This window comes from Benincasa hispida, chromosome 12 (assembly GCF_027475165.1).
Source record: "Benincasa hispida cultivar pf3 chromosome 12, pf3_genome.v1.1, whole genome shotgun sequence".
In the NCBI taxonomy this organism is placed as follows: domain Eukaryota; kingdom Viridiplantae; phylum Streptophyta; class Magnoliopsida; order Cucurbitales; family Cucurbitaceae; genus Benincasa; species Benincasa hispida.
Window position 1 is genome coordinate 5,261,610 of NC_143489.1, and position 19,425 is coordinate 5,281,034.

At 37.0% G+C, this 19,425-nt stretch overlaps 1 pseudogene; it reads left to right on the forward strand.

The window, feature by feature from the left end:
* The first annotated feature begins 11,519 nt into the window (after positions 1-11,519).
* The window catches only part of LOC150031715 (glycosyl hydrolase 5 family protein-like), a 55,818-nt pseudogene continuing 47,912 nt past the window's right edge, over positions 11,520-19,425 (forward strand).

Sequence of the window (19,425 nt, forward strand, 5' to 3'; positions counted from 1 at the left end):
AATTATGAAAAATGAAGGAGGAAAATACTTCTCCAATAAAAATAATATAAGCATAATATCTTCTTCCAAATTTTCTAATTGCTGCACATCTAGAACCTTGTTGCATACTGAATTGAGAAATATACACAATCGAGTTATGGTATACCGAACGTGTTTTTGTAGTACTGATCTTATCACAATAGGAAATAATTGTTGTAAGAGCACATGACAATCGTGAGATTTTAAACTATTAAGCTTTAAATCTATCATAGACAAGGTTTTTAACATTCGAAGAGTAACCTTCAGGAACCTTTATTCCTGACAATGTCTTCAAAACACAACGTTTTTCTTTTTTTGTAAGAGTATAACACCCAGGAGGAATGAAGATTTTTCTGTTACCGCTAATAGGTGTAAGCTCTGGTTGAATTTTTAAATGAACTAAATCATGTCAAACATTCAATCCATCCTTACTTTTCCCCGAAATATCAAGAACCGTACCTAAGATATTCATGTAAAAAAAAAAAATTACAATGTGTATCACATCTTAACAATGCCTGATATGACAATCTTTCCAGTATGACAGTTGAAAAAAAGAAGACAACCTGTTCCAACAAATCTTTGAACTTCCTTTCGTGGTTTGTTTTTTTTTATTGTTCTTCTTTCCTTTAGGAAATTCAAGATCTTTGGTTTTTAAATATATAGCCTCCCCAGACAGTGGTTCTGGAATTGCACCAAGTTCCTTTTGACCATTAAATGACTTTTTTGTGCCGGTACGGATGATTTAGTGCTAGAAATCTTCGATGTCCAAGGTATTCCATTTTTACCCATATTTCAATTTTATAGAAGACGTATTGTCTTCACGAATTGGACACGCCTTATACCCTTTCACACAACATCCACTTAGGTTACCATATGTAGGAAAATTGTTGATTGTCCACAAAAAAACTAGCAGTAAGTTGAATAGTTCTTCTCGATAAGCATCATAATATTCAACACCACTTTCCCATAAAAGTTTTAAATCTTCAATTAGTGGTGCTAAGTATGTGTCAATGTCGTCCCCTGGTTGTTTTGGACCCAAAGTCAACATTGATAGCATCATGTACTTTCTTTTCATACACAACCATAGTGGAAGATTATAAATAACCCTCACTATAGGCCAACAACTATATTTAGAACTCATTTCACCATGTGGATTTACTCCATTGACTAATAATGCTAAACGAAGATTCCTAGGTTCAGAACCGAAGTCTGGCCATTTAGAGTCTACAAACTTCCAAGCCGGAAAGTTTGCTGGATGTCGTAACTTACCATCTACAATTCTTTCGTCAACATGCCAAGTCAAGTTTTTAGCACAATCAATACTTCTAAAAAGCCTTTTGAATTGTGGAATTGGTGGAAAGTATCATATCACTTTTGAAGGTATTTTTTTTCTCACATTTTGAATCCTTCCCGTTTTTCCACCTTGATTCATAACATTCAAGACTTCAATTGCATCTGCATATTCTTTTCCATACAAACAACAATCATTATGGCATGCATGAATCTTTTCATACTCCATTCCTAGTGCACCTAAAGTTTTCTTTGCTTCATACATTGAATTTGGGAGCTCATTGCTAGTGGACAAAATTTCCTTTAAGGTTTTGAGTAGTTCTGAAAAACTAGTATCACTCCATCCATATCTAACTTTTAAATTATACAATTTGACTAATGTAGACAACTTAGTGTATTTTTTGCAGCCTTCGTATAATGGTTTTTCAACATCATTAAGCAACTTCTCAAATCCATTCGGATCTCTTGAATATTCGTCGTGAGCAACTTCAACCATTTCTTTTAAACTTGCAACATCAGTTTCTTCATACATATGGGTGTCAAACTAAGAAGATTCTCCACAAAATGATCAGTTACGAAGTTTTTCCCCATGCCAAAACCAAATTTTATAACTTTCATCAACCCCATTGACATATAAATTATCTCTAATATCCTTACTACTATGTTTTCACAATTCCCACATTTCAAGCAAGGACAATGAATATAGGAGCTATTTGTATTAGAAAATCCAAATTTTATGAAGTTTCCCACACCCAATTCATAATCTTTGGATAATCTACTCTTGTTAGTAAGAAAAGATGATAAACAATAATCAACTTCAAAAAACAAGTTGTGGAAAACAAACAAGTTCCCAATACATACAACTTGTCATTTTTAACTTAACATTCCAACCTCAAGAAAGTAAGACAAATCAAAGACCCTAAAGCAAATCCGAGAAAAAAGACAAACACATTTAAAAAAATTGAACCCAAGGTATAATCAAACCTCAAAAAATTGAACCCAAGGTGTGCACATGCTCTAAGGTACTAAAATATATTAATTCCAATAACTAAAAATTGAACCCAAGTTTGGCAAAGCATTACTTAGTTCATAAAGCCCTAACAAATTAGACACATTAACATATCTAACTTTGGTAAGCATTTAATTAAAAAAAAAAAAAAAGTGACAAGTTCTTGCAAGTTTTCTAAAATTAAAGCCCTAACTTTGGCAAAGTGGCAATCCCAAATTTGGCAAGTTCTCTAAAATTCAATCTCATTCAAGAACAATATGAAAGAATAGTTTATTATGAGATTCAAGAATATACATGAGAGATTAAACCCTAACTTTGAAAGTTCAAGCCTCAGACCAAAAAAATCAAGCCCTAACTTTGAAAATTCATGCCTCAAACTAAGGAAATCAAGCCTTAACTTTGAAACTTCATGTCTCAAACTAAGAAAATAAAGAATTAAACCTAATCTAAACAAGACTAAGCCTAATCTAAACAAGAAAATCAAGATTAAGCAATATCAAACCAAAAAAATCAAGACTTAAACCCAATCTAAACAAGAAAATCAAGATTAAGCTATAACTTTGAATGGTCATGTCACAAATCTACTTACCTCAATGAAGAATCTCTTCAAGATTGATGAAATAACAAAGATGCATTAAAGGGAAGTGAAAAACCAAGAAGATTTTGAGTGTATTTGGATTAAAATCAATTAAATCTGCTGGAACTTATTTTAAATATGTCTGATAGCATTGCAACGCTACTAAAAGAGTGTTGCAACGCTGTTAAAGATCACATAATTTTCCCGTCAAAACCCGTAGCGTTGCAACGTTATTGAGAACATTGCAACGCTGCGTACGTGAGTCGTGCACGTTTTTATTTTTTCGTCAAAATACGTAGTATTGTAATGCTACTTTTTAGCGTTACAATGCTACCCTGTATATTCTACAATTATTGATCTTTTAAAATGTCAAGAATCCATTAATTGAATATGACATTCTTAAAACATCAAGTACTGTATTTTCCAGGAAAAATGCACAACCACTGCTTTTTAAAATCAATTCTTGACCTTTTTTTTTCTCTTTAAAACCACCTATTTCTTGACATTTTTTCATAAACATCAAGTATTTAAAATATCAAACATCAAGAAAGGTGGTTTTTCTTGTAGTGAATAAAGTAGTTATTACATATATATTTTTTATTTAATTAATTTAATTGAAATTAATTATAGGGAAAGTGGTTTTTCTTGTAGTGAATAAAGTAATTATTACATACATATGTTGATGAGCCTTGTGTTTACAAGAAAATCATTAACAGCTCAGTAGCTTTCCTTGTGTTATACGTAGATGTTAACCTACTCATTGGGAATGGTGTAGGTTTTCTGACTGACATTAAGAAATGATTGGCCGCCCAATTCCAAATGAAAGATTTAGGAGAGGCGCAATTTGTTCTAGGGATCCAAATCATAAGGGATTGTAAGAACAAAAGGTTGGCCTTGTCTCTGTCATCGTACATTGACAAGATGTTGATCAGGTACTCGATGTAGAATTCAAAGAGGGTTTTATTGACTTTCAGGCATAGAATTATTTTGTTTAAGGAACATTGTCTTCAAACACCTCAAGAAGTTGAGGAAATGAGATGGATTTCCTATGCATCGGTTGTTGGTAGCCTCATGTATGCAGTGTTATCTACTAGACTTAACATTTACTATGCAATAGGGATTGTCAATCGATATCGGTCCAATCCAGGATTAGATCCCTAGACGACGGTCAAAACGATCCTCAAGTATCTTTAGAAAAGTCGCCTCATGTATGCAATATTATGTACTAGACTTGACATTTGCTATGCAATAAGGATTGTCAGTCGATATCAGTCCAATCCAGGATTAGATCCCTGGACGGCGGTCAAAACGATCCTCAAGAATCTTCAGAGAACGACAGACTTTATGCTCGTGTATGGAGATAAGGATTTGATCCTTACAGGATACACAGACTCTGACTTTTAGACTGATAGAGATTCTCGGAAATCGACATCAAGGTCAACGTTCACTCTGAATGGAAGTGTTGTAGTTTTGCAAAGCATCAAGTAGGAATGTATCGTAGACTCCACTATGGAAGCCGAATGCATAACCGCCTGTGAATCTACTAAAGAGGCTATTTGGCTTAGGAAGTTCCTTACCAAATTTGAAGCTGTTCCAAATATGTCTTTTTCGACCACACTCTATTATGATAACAACAGAGCTGTGGCAAATTTGAAGGAACCTCGGAGTCACCGAAGAGGCAAGCACATCGAACGGAAGTATCATTTGATTAGGGAGATTGTGCATTGCGGTGATGTGATAGTCATGAAGATCGTGTCAGAGCACAACATTATTGATCTGCTTACAAAGGCTTTCACAGCTAAAGTGTTCAAAGGTCATCTGGAGAATCTGGGTCTACAGGACATGCAGCACCTTGTCTAGGGCAAGTGGGAGATGATACTGGGTATAGAGTATGCCCTAGTTTATTGTATATTGTACTGTTTTGTATTGTACATTAGTCTCCCAAAGCATTAGGACAAGTGGGAGATTGTTGGGATTCGTGTTTTAATTCTTTTGATGTCTCGTAGTTTATAAAAACTCAGTAAACATATTGTTATTAATAACATAATTGTTATTTTAAAAGCATTTACTCAATCCAATAAACTAAGATTCAATGTTATTTTAAGTAACTTATGCATGTATAAAGAGACATACAAGTGGATCATTCCTTAAGTAATAACCTAAATTGTCTATAGTATAAGGATAAAGGAGGGATACCTTATCCTGGTGACACTACAGATACGACCCACTTTGTAGATGCTACAAGTATTGTAAAGTGCTACAAATGGCTTGATCCTAACCATTCATATGGAGACATGCAAGCGGGGGTATCCTATACAAAGAGTTTGTATAAGATCGAACCACGAGATGACTATTCTCTTTATATAATTCCGTTGATAATTGAGACTTACATTTCACTAAGATAACCATAGATGACATGACCTTAATCTTGAGTGAGTTGGGAAGTTCTGCCTATCAAGGCGGTCCTTTGATTTGTATGGGTGAGAGTGGTAAGATTTCCAACTCAACAAACCTACCATTTTAGGGATTCATCTTATTGGGGAGCTAGGAACTCAGCTATACAAGACGGAATTCACTCCTTCCTCGAAGCAGGGGTAAGTAGATAAATTTCTCCCTTAAGAGCTAATTTCGGGTCTTGAACATAGTGGCCACACCCTCTCTTTGGAAGAGAGGACTCAATCATAGTAGGACTATGACTCATTGTTTATTAGAGGAATCAGTGGTACTTAAGGAGTTAGATGTAAATACAGGGACAAAACGGTAAATTGGCCCAGCTGTATTTATGAGCAATTTGTGAAGGGTCATCGAAATGTTGACTGGTTATATTCAATGGACACAGAAATATATCTATAGTGCGAAGAGTGCAGCTATCGATCTTTAGTGGAGTGCCAACAGTTAACGAATGGTGGATCTCGTGATTAAGAGTTTAGCCAGTTATTCATGTACCGTTGGAGCTTCAAGCTACAGGTCCATAAGCTCCCCTTGGCAGCTCAATGGGTTCAAGTTGAGAATCAGATTTTGGGTTAGTTTGAAGTGTTCAAATTAACAAAAGGAAATTTGATTATATATGATATAATTCAATTAATTCAATTATATGTGATATAATTGATATGATGTATTAGATACATTAATTGGAGAAATTATATAAATATGATGTATATTAAATACCATAACATGAAAAAAGAACTATGGTTTATATGTTTCATATGATGAAATATTAAAACTATAGGTTATAAATATAAAATGATATGTTGGTTATCATATTTATTTATAATATATTAATTATATGATAATTATTTAATATTTTTCTTTAATAACCAACTTGAGTGGGAGGTTATACACGGTTATGGTAACTGTGAGATAAAAGGAAAATGGTTTTCCAAAATCAGAGGATTATTCATTTTGTGTCGTTTGACAAAAGAATTAACTATCGAGTAAAAGTGTTTTTACTAAGCGATAGTGTCTTACAGCCTACACGATCGAGATACGAGTTTACTATACGATAACTACTCGCTCACTCGTTGCTACACGATCGAGTAGCAAGTCTATATGATAGGCTTTTTCTTACTGAATGATCGAGTATCTAGTCTATACGATAGACTTCATCCATCCCCACTTACTCAGTCGTCTACCTCTTTCATTCCTCTATCCAAAATCACATAGAGCCCACAACTCTTGGCTTCTCACATCGAGAATACCAAGGTAACTGTTGTGGTGGTGTTCAAGTTTCGTTCAAGGTTCGAGGATTGAGTTGAACTCGATTATGGTCGAGGTTCATCCAGTAGTTTGTTGAGATTGAGTTTTGATCGTTGCGTTCGAGTTTGTGCTGATTGTACGAGTTGTTGAACTATCAAGGGATACTTGAAGAAAGGTTCTTCAAAGGTTTATATACTCTATCCCTTCTCTGTTCATTAAAAGAAGCATACATTAATTTATTGTTTATGCATAATCGTTTCCGTTTACGCTGTAATTGTTTGAGTTCTTTAACAATGAAATTTGGAACAATCCGCTTCCGCTCATTGGATTTCTATGTTTAGATTTCCTTCAGATGGTTCTCAACTTGTGGTGTCCTCGTGAAGAAGGAGATCCACGTGGAGAAGGAGGTCCGTTCATGGCTTATACGAGGGAATTTTTAAAGAAAGGATTCTTCAAAGGTAAGGGATTCTGAAACCCTAGGTATTTGTTTTTAAAGCATCCTATAATTTTAAGTAAATGCATATCTCATTATTGTTTGACTGTTAACTTTGTATTCGATAAATTACAAAATTTGGTCGATCCGCTTCTGCTCAAGGTTCTCTCATTAGAGTTCCTTCAATTGTAACATTTAGAAGCAGATCATACTCGTAGTGTCAACAGGATAAGGTATCGAACCTTATCCATCTACTACAGACCATTTATGTTATCACTTGAACATGATCCACCCATATGTCTCTGCATACATGTTTAAGCTACAATATAACCTTGGATGTTAGGATAATTGTTTGTGGTTAATGCAACTAATTTTGAAATAAAACATCACATATTTTATTACATAAATAAAATGTTTGTACATTACAATTACAAACTATAGAACCCTACGAGATTTAAGGCATCAACCCCAAAACAGTCTTAAGAAGTTGAGAAAATTAGACGGATCCCCTATGCATCGGCTCTTGGTAGCCTGATGTATACGATGTTATGTAGTAGACCTGATATCTGCTATGCAATAGAAATAGTCAGTAGATATCAGTGTAATCCAGGATTTGATCACTAGACCGCCGTTAAGAACATCCTCAAGTATCTACGGAAAACGAGAAACTATATGCTCGTGTATGGTTCTAAGGATTTAATCCTTACAGGATACACGAACTCTGATTTCCAAATTGATAAGCAATCTAAGAAATGCACATCAGGATCAATGTTCACTCTTAACGGAGAGGTAGTAGTCTTGAGGGGGTGCATTGCTGACTCCACCATGAAGTCTGAGTACGTAGCGGTTTGTGAAGCTGCTAAGGAAGTTGTGTGGCTCAGGAAATTCCTGACTGATCTAGAAGTGATTCTAAACATGTCTAAGCCCATCACCCTTTATTGTGATAATAGTAGTGTTGCGGCTAATTTTCGAGAGCCTCGGAGTCACAAGCGCGGGAAACACATAGAGAAGAAGTATCATCTCATCCGAGATATTGTGCATCAAAGAGACGTGATCATCACGTATATAGCTTTGAAGCACAACGTTGCGGATCCATTTACAAAGGCCCTCACAGCTAAGGTGTTTGAAGGTCACCTATAGAGTATATGTCTATGGGACAAGCCACGTTTAGACTAGGGCAAGTGGGAGATTTGTACTGGGCGCGTGTTATTCCCTAGTTTATTGCTTTGTGTACTTGTATGACTTTTATATTGTATATTAGTGTCGGACAGTTAATGGATGTATCGTTGGAGCTTCAATCTACAGGTCCATGAGGTCCCTTATAGCTCAACAGTGTTTAAATGAGAATCAATTTTGGATTAATTTGAATTGTTCGAATAAATGAGGGAATTAATTATATGTGATATAATTAATTTTATTTAATTATATATGATATAATTACTATAATATATATGATGTATTATGATATAAAGTTTATTTAAGATGAAATAATATTTGAATCATATTCAATATAAACTCCACAGCTCTCTTTGCATTGTGGTAGGATTACATTCAGGAGATGTTGGAAATATGTGGATCTTGTTCAAGCTCTTGTTTGAAAAAATTGAATTGTTCAAATAAATGAGGGAATTAATTATATATGATATAATTACTATAATATATATGATGTATTATAATATAAAGTTTATTTAAGAGGAAATAAATATTGAATATGATTCAAATATTAGTTATGTGAATTGGATTCATATAATTAAAATTTAAATAAATTTAATTATATTAAATATCATTGTTGAGAAAATTAAAACTGTCGGTTACATTATATGTGAAACAATATTAAACCATACATTATATGTTAGTTATATACATATAATAAGTTAGTTATTATATATCTCCGTGTCTGTGTGTGTGATTAAAATTAATTTATTTTATTTTTGAATTTTTTTAGGGAGGGAAGCTATTCTCTCACATAGTGTGAGTGAGTGGTTGTGAATTGAGATTTCTTGGCTTCTTCTTCTTCGTTTTTGACGGAGAGAAGTGTGGTAACATACACAGAAAAGTTCTTAGACAAAATTCTCAATCGCTCTTCTCCTCTCTCAATTCTCCTTTCCCTCAAAAAATTTCAAGAGCCCACTACTCCTTGAATTCTCATCCCAGAGAATACAAAGGACTCCAAATGGTGGTGCCATATTGGTTCGATTTTGTCCGTGTTTTGGGTTCGAGAGATTTTGAAGAAAAGTTCTTCAAAGGTAAGGTTTTTCAATCCCTTTTTTCTCTATTTTAATTTAAAAGGCATGCTGTAATTTTTGTATTGCATGATCTAGTTTCTGTAAAAATTGATTTATGTGAAAACCGAAAATTGGGATGAGCCCCTTTCGATGTAAACCTTCGCCAGTTCTTTAAAATTCCACTTGAGTCTTTTTTCATTTTTACATGAGTTGGAGCAGGAATTCTTTTAGCACGAGCACCTTCAAGGCCAAATTTCTTCACTAGATTCTTGGCATATTTACTTTGAGAGATAAAGATCCTCATTCAGTTGTTTTATTTGAAATCCTATAAAATAGGATAATTTTCCTACCATACTCATTTCAAATTCATCTTGCGTGTGTTTCATAAAGAGTTTAACCATCCCCTGAGACATAAACATAAATTTGTACAATCACAAACTTTTCACTTGATCTCCTTAAAAGAGAGTTTTATCAACTCCCCCACGCATGTACCCATTATTGACAAGAAATTGGGTTAGACACTCGTACCATGCCCTGGGAGCCTGTTTGAGGCCATAGAGGGCCTTGTTGAGTTTGTATGCATGCTCAGGATGAGAAGGAACCACAAATCCTTTGGATTGAGCAACATACACTTCCTCGTTTAGAATTCCATTCAAGAAGGCACTTTTCACATCCATCTATTGTAATTTAAATTTCAAAAGACAAGCAATGCATAGCAAGAGTTTGATAGCTTCTAATCTTGCAACAGGATCAAAGGTTTCATAAAAATCCATACCTTCAACTTGAGTATATCTTTGGACCACTAATCTTGCTTTATTTCTGATCACATTTCCATTCTCATCAGTCTTGTTTTTGAAGATCCACTTTGTGCCAATAACATTCACTCGGCTAAGAATGACTCGCCATTCAATATGTTGTTGTTAAGCTGAAAGCACTAACAATAGTTGTAACAATAAAAATTCCAACAACAATAAAACAAACAAAAACCCAATTCGATGAAAAACACCAACGTCTAGGGTTGAATGCCTAGGAAAGATAGTCCACTAATATTAAATAGTTAAGCAGTTTACAACGTAGTACTTATCTATAATACCCAACTACTATAGTCGTTCACGTAGAGCTTAACTCACACGTCACCTAGGATCCCCCCTGATGTGAAACTCTCTCTCAACTAAACTTAGGCTCACCCTATGTATGTTAGCATTAACAACGAACACTTCAACACTAGACAGTGTGTGAGACTCCCTCCCACGACAGTATCTTTCTCAATGTCAATGAACTCCCTTCACTATGATTTTTAAGAACTCCCTAAGACGAAAAACACCCTTCTTCGAAGCTGAGTCTTAGTCTCCCTCTAAAACTGAAAATCCCTTATCTGGTAGTTAGGGCTTAAGCTCCCTTTAAACCATAATAATCTTCAAATTCTTGTATTTAATGGAAGGAGAACTTGCACAATGGAATAAGTGAGCAACGAGTAAGATCACAATGTAGGACAATTCGGCCGAAGGCAACATCTTGCTTTCGCAAACCCAAATCGGCGTAATAAAAAATTTCTCATCAAAAGGACACCAGAACACTCCTTTTATAGACGAATCCAGAAAAGGAAACATCTCCCAAATAAGAGATAATAAGCCACACCACAATAAAGGAAAATATTAGACTACATTAATCTGCAAGATATTTTCAGATTAGGAAAGTATTTTGCAGGAAAATATTTTGATGTCAAAACCTGATGTTAGTACTTTATTTGAGACATCTGCAGAGTCACTGCCTTAGAGAAAATTATAATGCCAACAAACCAAATCTCTAACAGTTTGTATGGGTAAAACTAGAGATATAGCATGAAATATTATATAGAAATTGAAAGCTTTGCTATTCATATGCATCTACCTAGTCACTATCTTAATATTTAATTTGAAAGATGAAAGAGACTCCAAAATTTTATCCAAAAAAAGAGAGAGAGAGAGAAAAAGAGAGAAAAGTAAGATAGGTTCAAAATATTGATTTTGTTTGCTGGAAGTTTCTTGAAACTTAGTTATAATTAATTTTTTAGCAATATTTATCAATATTCAACCAAATTAGAAATACGTTTTGAACTAATTAAGCTTCTCAATATAGAAAAACTATGACAAGCTTTAAAAATCACAACAAACTTTGAACAAATTTCAACCTACATAATGAGTGTATATAAGCAATGTTTGGGCTATGTATCTCCCACCACAATTCAAAAAAAAAAAAAAAAAGATATCAATTGACAAGAAGATAATGAAAATGGGAAGAACTTTTCAAGTTATTCTCCTTCTAGCCCTAGTCTTTGTGTTTTCATCACTTTCAGTTTATTCATTACCATTGTCAACGTGAGGAAGATGGATCATTGATTCGAAAACAAGACACCGAGTAAAACTTGTGTGTGAATTGACCATCCCATACACAGAGCATGCTAACAGAAGGCCTCAACCATAGACCATTAAAAGAACTAGTAAACGAGGCAATCAAGTTAAGATTCAATTGTGTACGCCTCACATATGCAACCCATTCACTCGCTATGCATATAGGACGATTAAAGAAAACTTTGATCTTCTTGATTTAAAACAAGCAAAAGTTGGGTTGGCTCAAAATAATCCTTTTGTATTGAACTGTTGAAGCGTATGAAGCTGTTGTTGATGTATTGGGGGCAAGTGGCCTAATGGTCATTGCTGACAATCACATTAGCCAACCAAGATGGTGTTGCTATCTTGACGATAGAAATAGGTTTTCCGAAACCGCAATTTTGACCCTCAAGAATGGCTATAGAGTCATAGCTTAGTTGCTCAATGATTTTGCTCCCTTAAGGGCTAATTCCATAGCCAGGTCGCAGGGGACACAGGGGACGCAGGGACCGAATCCAGATTCCGAATCCTGGTTCGAATCCTGGACCTGGGGTGTTACAGATGGTATCAGAGCGGAACCTCTCCCAGTAAGATGTGGTTCGGGGACGAACCAAGTGGAAGCTTGTGGGCATGTAACGACTCGAGTACAAAAGGGGTACATGAATGAACCGGTATCACATCCGAATGAGAGGGATCCTGAGGACATGAAAGTATGGTTAAGAAAGGCTTAAAAGAATTGAAAGTTACCACCTAAACCAACAAGGTGCACCTTCCTTTTCGGTGGCTCAATCATAAGAACTCCAAAGTTAAGCGTGCTTAGCTTGGAGCAATCATATGTTGGGTGACCTCTTAGGAGGCATTTGAGTGAAGACCAAACATGCTGAAACAACCCGTATTGGTTTGTGGGGATAACTTTCACTTCTAAAAAACATTAAGGCAAGTAAGGATGACATAACCAGGTCGCAGAAGACGCAGGGGAATGCTGGGGCCATCAGGGGCCGAATTCGGATTCCGAATCCTAGGCCTGGGGTGTTACAGTTCTAGGGATCTATATCATTTGGGATCATAAGAACAAGAGGTTATGCAGGGGAATGCCGGGGCCATCAAGGGCCGAATTCGGATTCCAAATCCTAAGCTTGTGGTGTTACAGTTCTAGAGATCCAGGTCATTTGGGATCATAAGAACAAGATGTTAGCCTTGTCTTAGGCATCGTACATCGATCAAATGTTGATCAGGTACAGGATGCATGATTCCAATAGGGGTTTGTTACCTTTCAGCTCTCAATCTCTGGCGAATTACAGCCCGGAGATTGAGAGGACATTCAGATGAAGATTGAGAGACAGCCGGCAACAACAACAACCAGATAAAGACGATATGGCGGAGTAGCCTAGAAACGGAGCACCAAATTAAAACAAATCCAATCCTACTGGCAAACGATCGTAATAGGCCCATTCAGGACTAAGCATCGCTAAACCTCTACGATTTCTCTCCAGGAATCATGAGGCCTGCCCTTGATAGATCTCGATTCGAAATGAAACCGGTGATGCTGCAGATGATCCAGACTGCTGGACAGTTTGGAGGACGGCGTGGTGAGGACCTGCATGCCCACCTCCAGAGCTTCATAGAAATCTACAATACTTTTTTGTTCCTGAATATCTCTACCGATGAAGTTCGACTAACTTTGTTCCCATTTTTTTTGTGTGATCAGGTATGAAAATGGGCGTACTCTCTCGAACCAGGGCAGATCACTTCTTGGGAACAAGTTGTAGAGAAGTTTATGAAGAAATATTTCCCCCCACTGAGAACGCCAGAAGAAGGAAATTAATAACCAATTTTGAACAAGACATGGACGAATCGCTCAGTGATACTTGGGCGAGGTTTAAGAGGCTGGCAAGAGACTGTCCACATAACGGCTTACTAGACTGCTTGTAGATGGAGATTTTTTATCAAGGACTGAACCCTGCTTCACAGACCGCTACCAATACGGCAACAGCTGGTGGTCTACTTCACAAAACATATGAGGAAGCCAAAAATATACTTGATTGCATTTCCAAAAATCACGAGGATTGGCAAGAAATCGATCAAAGATTAAGAATGAAAGATAGTTATGTGAACAACGGGGCCATCGCATCCCTTCAGAACCAAATGACTGTGAGGTTGATACAAGGCATCACAATTAACAATACGGGAGTGAAAAAAGGGCAGGCCAACGCAATTGCTCAAACGATCGCAAGTTGTGTCATCTATGGAGATGCTCATCCGATGGAAGAATGGCCAGGAAATCTGCAGTCAGTATGCTTCATAAAGAATAATCCCTATTCCGATACACACAGGGTGGAGAAACCACCCAAATTTCGTGTGGAAAAATCCGCAGCAAAATTTCCAATCAGTGGCGCAAAAAGAAGGGCCACCCGGATTTTCCTTGCGAACCAACGGTCCAACGCATAACCAAGCCAGCAGCTCATAAACACCGCAATCTTTGTCCGTAGAGAGCTTGTTGAAGCAGTACATTGAGAAGAATGAATCAGTGCTTCAGAATTAAGCAACGTCTATCCGAAATCTCGAAATTCAGCTGGGAAAAATTACGGGCGAGCTCAGGAGCTTTACCAAGCTCAACGGAGCTTCCTCGCAACGCTGGGGGTACAGGGAAGGAATAACGTTTAGCAGTCTTCTTGCTAAGAGACAAAATGACTGTGGAAGTAGGGGAGGAATCCATCACGATCAACTTGAATGAGGTAACAACCAAGGACCCATTGACTTATAATTCGGAAAAGCCCGAGAAGATGAACCCCGAAGTTGCGTCCACCCTCAAGCCTTTAGAACATGAGGCAAAAGAAGTCCAACTGCCACCAGTCCCGCAAAGAGTGAAAGAGAAACAAAATGATGAAGAAAAGATCGCAATAGTAGCAGTAACGTAAAATGCTATGATCCCACTAAAAATGTGCGACCTAGGAATCTTCACAATACCATGCTCCATTGGAAGGGTCTACAGTGGCCAAGCACTATGCGATCTTGGGGCGAGTATAAACGTAATGTTGCTATCAATATTCAAACGATTGAATATGGGCAAACTCACGCCCACAACAGAGATTCTTCTGCTTGTGGATAGATCCCGAATACATCCTGAAGGAGAGTTGAAAGATGCCGCAATCTCAATTGATAAATTCATCTTGCCGGCAGACTTCATCATTTTGGATTATAAAGTGGACGAAGAAGCGCCCATCATATTGGGACGACCATTCCTCTCGATCGATCGCGATCAAATTGATGTGCGCAAGGGGGAGATTTTGATGAACATTAAAGGGGAAAAGCTCCGGATTAAGGCAGTCAGGATTTCAAAGGACAGAGAAAAGAAGAAAAAGCCGTCGTGGACGTAAAAAGTCCAGCCTGTACCACAAAATAAGCAGTCCCTGAGTTATTATGCGATTCAACCTCATCAGGGACACAATCCTTTTGAATATCCTTTTTCTACATCAATACTTCATGAACTTTCATCACCTTGTTATTATCAATTATCGCATATTTACTTCTTTGCTTTAAAAAAAAAAAGCGAGAAAAATTTTGTTAACTTCTTTTTATTATTATTTGACCCTCTCAATATTTTCTTTGCAAACGATCAAGGTACACGATTGCGGAGGCGCTACACGAAGACGCAACTACTTTATTTCGTCACCGCATTGCAAAGAAAGAAGATCGCCGCAAAGCAGGATGCATCAACAAATAATGCGGGCGACAATGCAAATTTGGGGGTTGTATTTTTCCTGGACTTTATTCCAAATTCTGCACTATCGCATCGTATTTTAATTTTGAAAATTTTATCACCGCATCCTCTTTGGTTACCGCAATCATTTAACATTGATAAATTTAGTAAGTCACCACATGCTTTCTCTTTGCCAATTAAGACTTCAATGATGAAACACATGCTTCTATTTTTTTCATGTAGACTAGAGTCAACTTAATTTTAGGACAGTCACCTCCTGAAATATTTCTAAAAGTTAGTGGTCTATTAGTTTTCTTTCAAATTGACCCTTTACCAAACTTCTTAAGAACATCGCATGACTTCTTTCAATCTTTTGGCAATGAGGACATTGCCGCATTTTAAATTTGAGGGTGAGGTATTTATTTTCGACCTTGCTATTTTGAGCTCTACAAAAAAAAAATCATCATAACGTTGCAATCGGATCCTACTCATAGTTGGATGTTCGCATGACACACGTAGGGGCAAGCCAAAACGAAGGTAGGAATCGTGATCAATGCATAAATAAATGACCGTAACTCCGCTGCCGAGTAGGTATGAGTTTAATCTGAGAAAGAGCGCCTTGCTCGTAGTTGAATGTCCATATGACACACGTGGGGGCAAGCCAAAACGAATGCGAGGCACTTGGATCAGCGCAAGGTCAGAAGAAAATAATATTGTCAAAAATATGAAAGGATAAAAATCATTTAACACCCCAGTGAAAAAGTTTTTTTTTAAAATAAATCATGCGATATCATGGAATCTAATAAAGTCTTTTTGAAGGTTAAGCTTGTGGTCCCTAGGTCTTAGAAATATTTTAAGAAGAGATTTAAATAAGAATTAAGGAAATTTTGGTGTATAGGATTTGAATGAAGTATCCGTGAGAAATCTAGGAAAATAGATTATGGTCGACTTTCTAAAGGAAATCTTTAGCTTATGCTTGAGGACAAGCATTGTTTAAATTCGGGGGTGTGATAACGGGCAGAAATGTACGTTATTACAGTACTAAGTTACTAAACAATGCAGGTTTGCGTTGATAAAATATATAAGATTATGTCCAAAAAGCATTAAGTTCATGACATTGCGGTCGCATGCATTCATCGCATGAAAACAGTCAACTTTTGTATTTTTATGCAGAATATGCGTTGACGCAAGGCGAATGAGATCACAAGAAATCAACAGTGGAGCGCAGCGTTATCACAAGGCTTTACGGTGATTTGTGCTCGCAAATATCTACTCAAGAAGGATTGCCGCATAGAGCCGACACAACTTGGTGGGTGCATCTGGGTGAAAAGCATAATAAATCACGATGGAACAGAAAGTTGATGACGGTCGAGTTTGAATTAAGTTGACAAGCTGCTAACGAACTACTATAGCAAGTACACCCAACTTTCGGTGACAAATATTTGGTGCATCAAACAGAGAGTTAATGCCATCCCATCAGTGCAATCATAAGAGAGAAGAAGCCTTTCACCTTGAAGCTCAATAAATACCGAAGGCAACCTTCAGAGAAGGGGTTCGTTCGTCAAGTTCGACAGTTAGATAAATTTCTCCATAGTTAGAAGTAGTCTTAGTTTATCTTTTATTTAAGGCGGAAACGAGAGAAGCGAAATTGTGTCGAGAGATCGTTCCGGTAAACTTAGAAGAGTGCCAGAAGTGTTGAGATCAGAGAGAGGGCTAGCTCCTGTGGAAGAAAGAATATCTTTTGAACAGAATAAAGTTGATAGTGTAAAAGCCTTGGGAAGCAAGGGATTGCTATCAGGCTCTTTATCCTTACCTTCCATTGTCATTTTGTACTTAAACTTATCTATAGAAATGAAATTTACTTCTTTATATCTGTTCACTCTCTGTTTATTACGTGAGTAGCTAAATCTGTCAAATGGGTTGAGAAGCACTTAGCTAGCATAATTGGGGATCTTCATTCTATGCGATTATCTTGCATAATGTATGCATCATTCATCCATTAGAGATACTCGGGAGGGTAGTCTAGGGATAGAATCTAGGCTTGGAAAAGTCATGTTAGAATCTAAGCTTGGGAGAGTCAGATTAGAGTGCATAATCAAGAGATAGGAGCTTAGGAATAAGCACTGTTTGCTATTAACGCATCGCATGCATCCTAGAGATAGGTTATGATTGTGTGTGGTCACCTTGTCGTTGTGTGCATCTTGCATCATCTCATAGGCAAAAAGTAGAGACTTAGGAATAAGCTCTATGGACATTATCTCATTCATCACATGCGTTCTAGGACTAGGAGCACGACATTTGCATTGGAAAATGATTTACTGTCGCATGAGTGTAGCATGATCGCATAATTTGAAGCATTCCAGGGAAACGCTAGCTAAAGACCTTCTCAACCTGTTCTTCCACATACTCAGTGTATCTACCGCATAATCAAAATTTTCTCAAATCCGCTGCATACTTTTTATACTGCAAACAACAACCCAAAACAACTCTTTGATTGATTGGTTACCGCAAAGTCTTCTTAGAGATTATCACCACATATCGTTTTCCCTAGTCCCTGAGTTCAACCCTGGACTTACCAGGAAACTCAGTAGGATTTATACTTAGATTCCGCGTAGAAAACTTGTTGCTCAACGCATTTCCATCACCGCATTTCATTCCATTATTTCATCACATAAAATAACGCATTTTATCAACGCATACCGTTTTCCCTAGTCCCTGAGCTCAAGCTGTTGGAAGCTTAATGTATGCAATGTTGTGTACCAAACTCGACATTTGCTATGTAGTAGGGATTGTCAGTCGGTATCAGTCTAATCCAGGATTTGATCACTGGACGATGGTTAAGATGCTCCTCAAGTATCTTTGGAGATCGAGGGATTACATGCTCGTGTATGGAGATAAGGATTTGATCCTTATAGGATACACAGACTCTGACTTTCAGACCGATAGAGATTCTCGTAAATCGACATCCGGGTCAGTGTTCACTCTGAATGAAGGAGTCGTAGTATGGTGATGCATCAAGCAATGATGCACCGTGGACTCTACTATGGAAGCCGAATACGTAGCCGCTTGTGAAGCAGCTAAAGAGGTTGTTTGGCTGAAGAAATTCCTTGTAGATTTGGAAGTTGTTCCAAATATGGATTTTTCGATCACTCTCTATTGTGATAACAGCGGGGCTGTGGAGAATTCCAAGAAACCTCGGAGTCATTGTCAAGGAAAGCATATAGAATGGAAATACCACTTGATCAGAGAGATTGTGTATTGGAGTGATGTAATAGTCACAAAGGTCACGTCAGAGCATAATGTTGCTAATCCCTTTACAAAGGCTCTTATGGGTAAAGTGTTTGAGGGTAACATGGAGAGTCTGGGTCTGCAGGATATGCGCCATCTTATCTAGGGCAAGTGGGAGATGATACTATGGTATGCCCTAGTTTATTGTATATTGTACATGTATTTATCTTTTATTGTACATTAGTCTCCCGAGACATTAGGTCAAGTGGGAGATTGTTGGGATTGGTGTTCTAATTCTCCCGGAGTCTCATAGTTTATAATTTATACACATTGTTATGAATAAAATAAGAGTTGTTTAATCTGGCATTTACTCATATCCAATAAACAAAGCTCCATGGTTATTGTATGTAAACTTAAGCATGTATACGAGATATACAAGTGGATTATGCCTTAAGTGATAACCTAAATAGGTCTGTAGTATAAAGATTAAAGAGGGATACCGGATCCTAGTGACACTACGGATATGGCCTGCTTTGTAGAGGTTTGCACATGTTGTGAACTACTACAGATGGTAGATCTTGACCATTCATGTGGAGACATGCGAGCAGGGGTGTCCTATACAAAGAGTTTGTATAAGACCGGACCACGAGATGACTAGTCTCTGTATATAACGCCGTTGATACTGGTGACTTACATCTCACCTAAATGATCATAGGTGACATGACCTTGATCTTGAGTGTTTTGGGGACTCTTGCTTTTAAGGGCGGTTCTTTGATTAGTATGGGTAAGAGTGGTCAAATTGCCAACTCAACATGCCTACCTTTTTGGGGACTTGTCTGATTTGGGAGTTGGGAACTCAGTTACACAAGATGGAATTCAC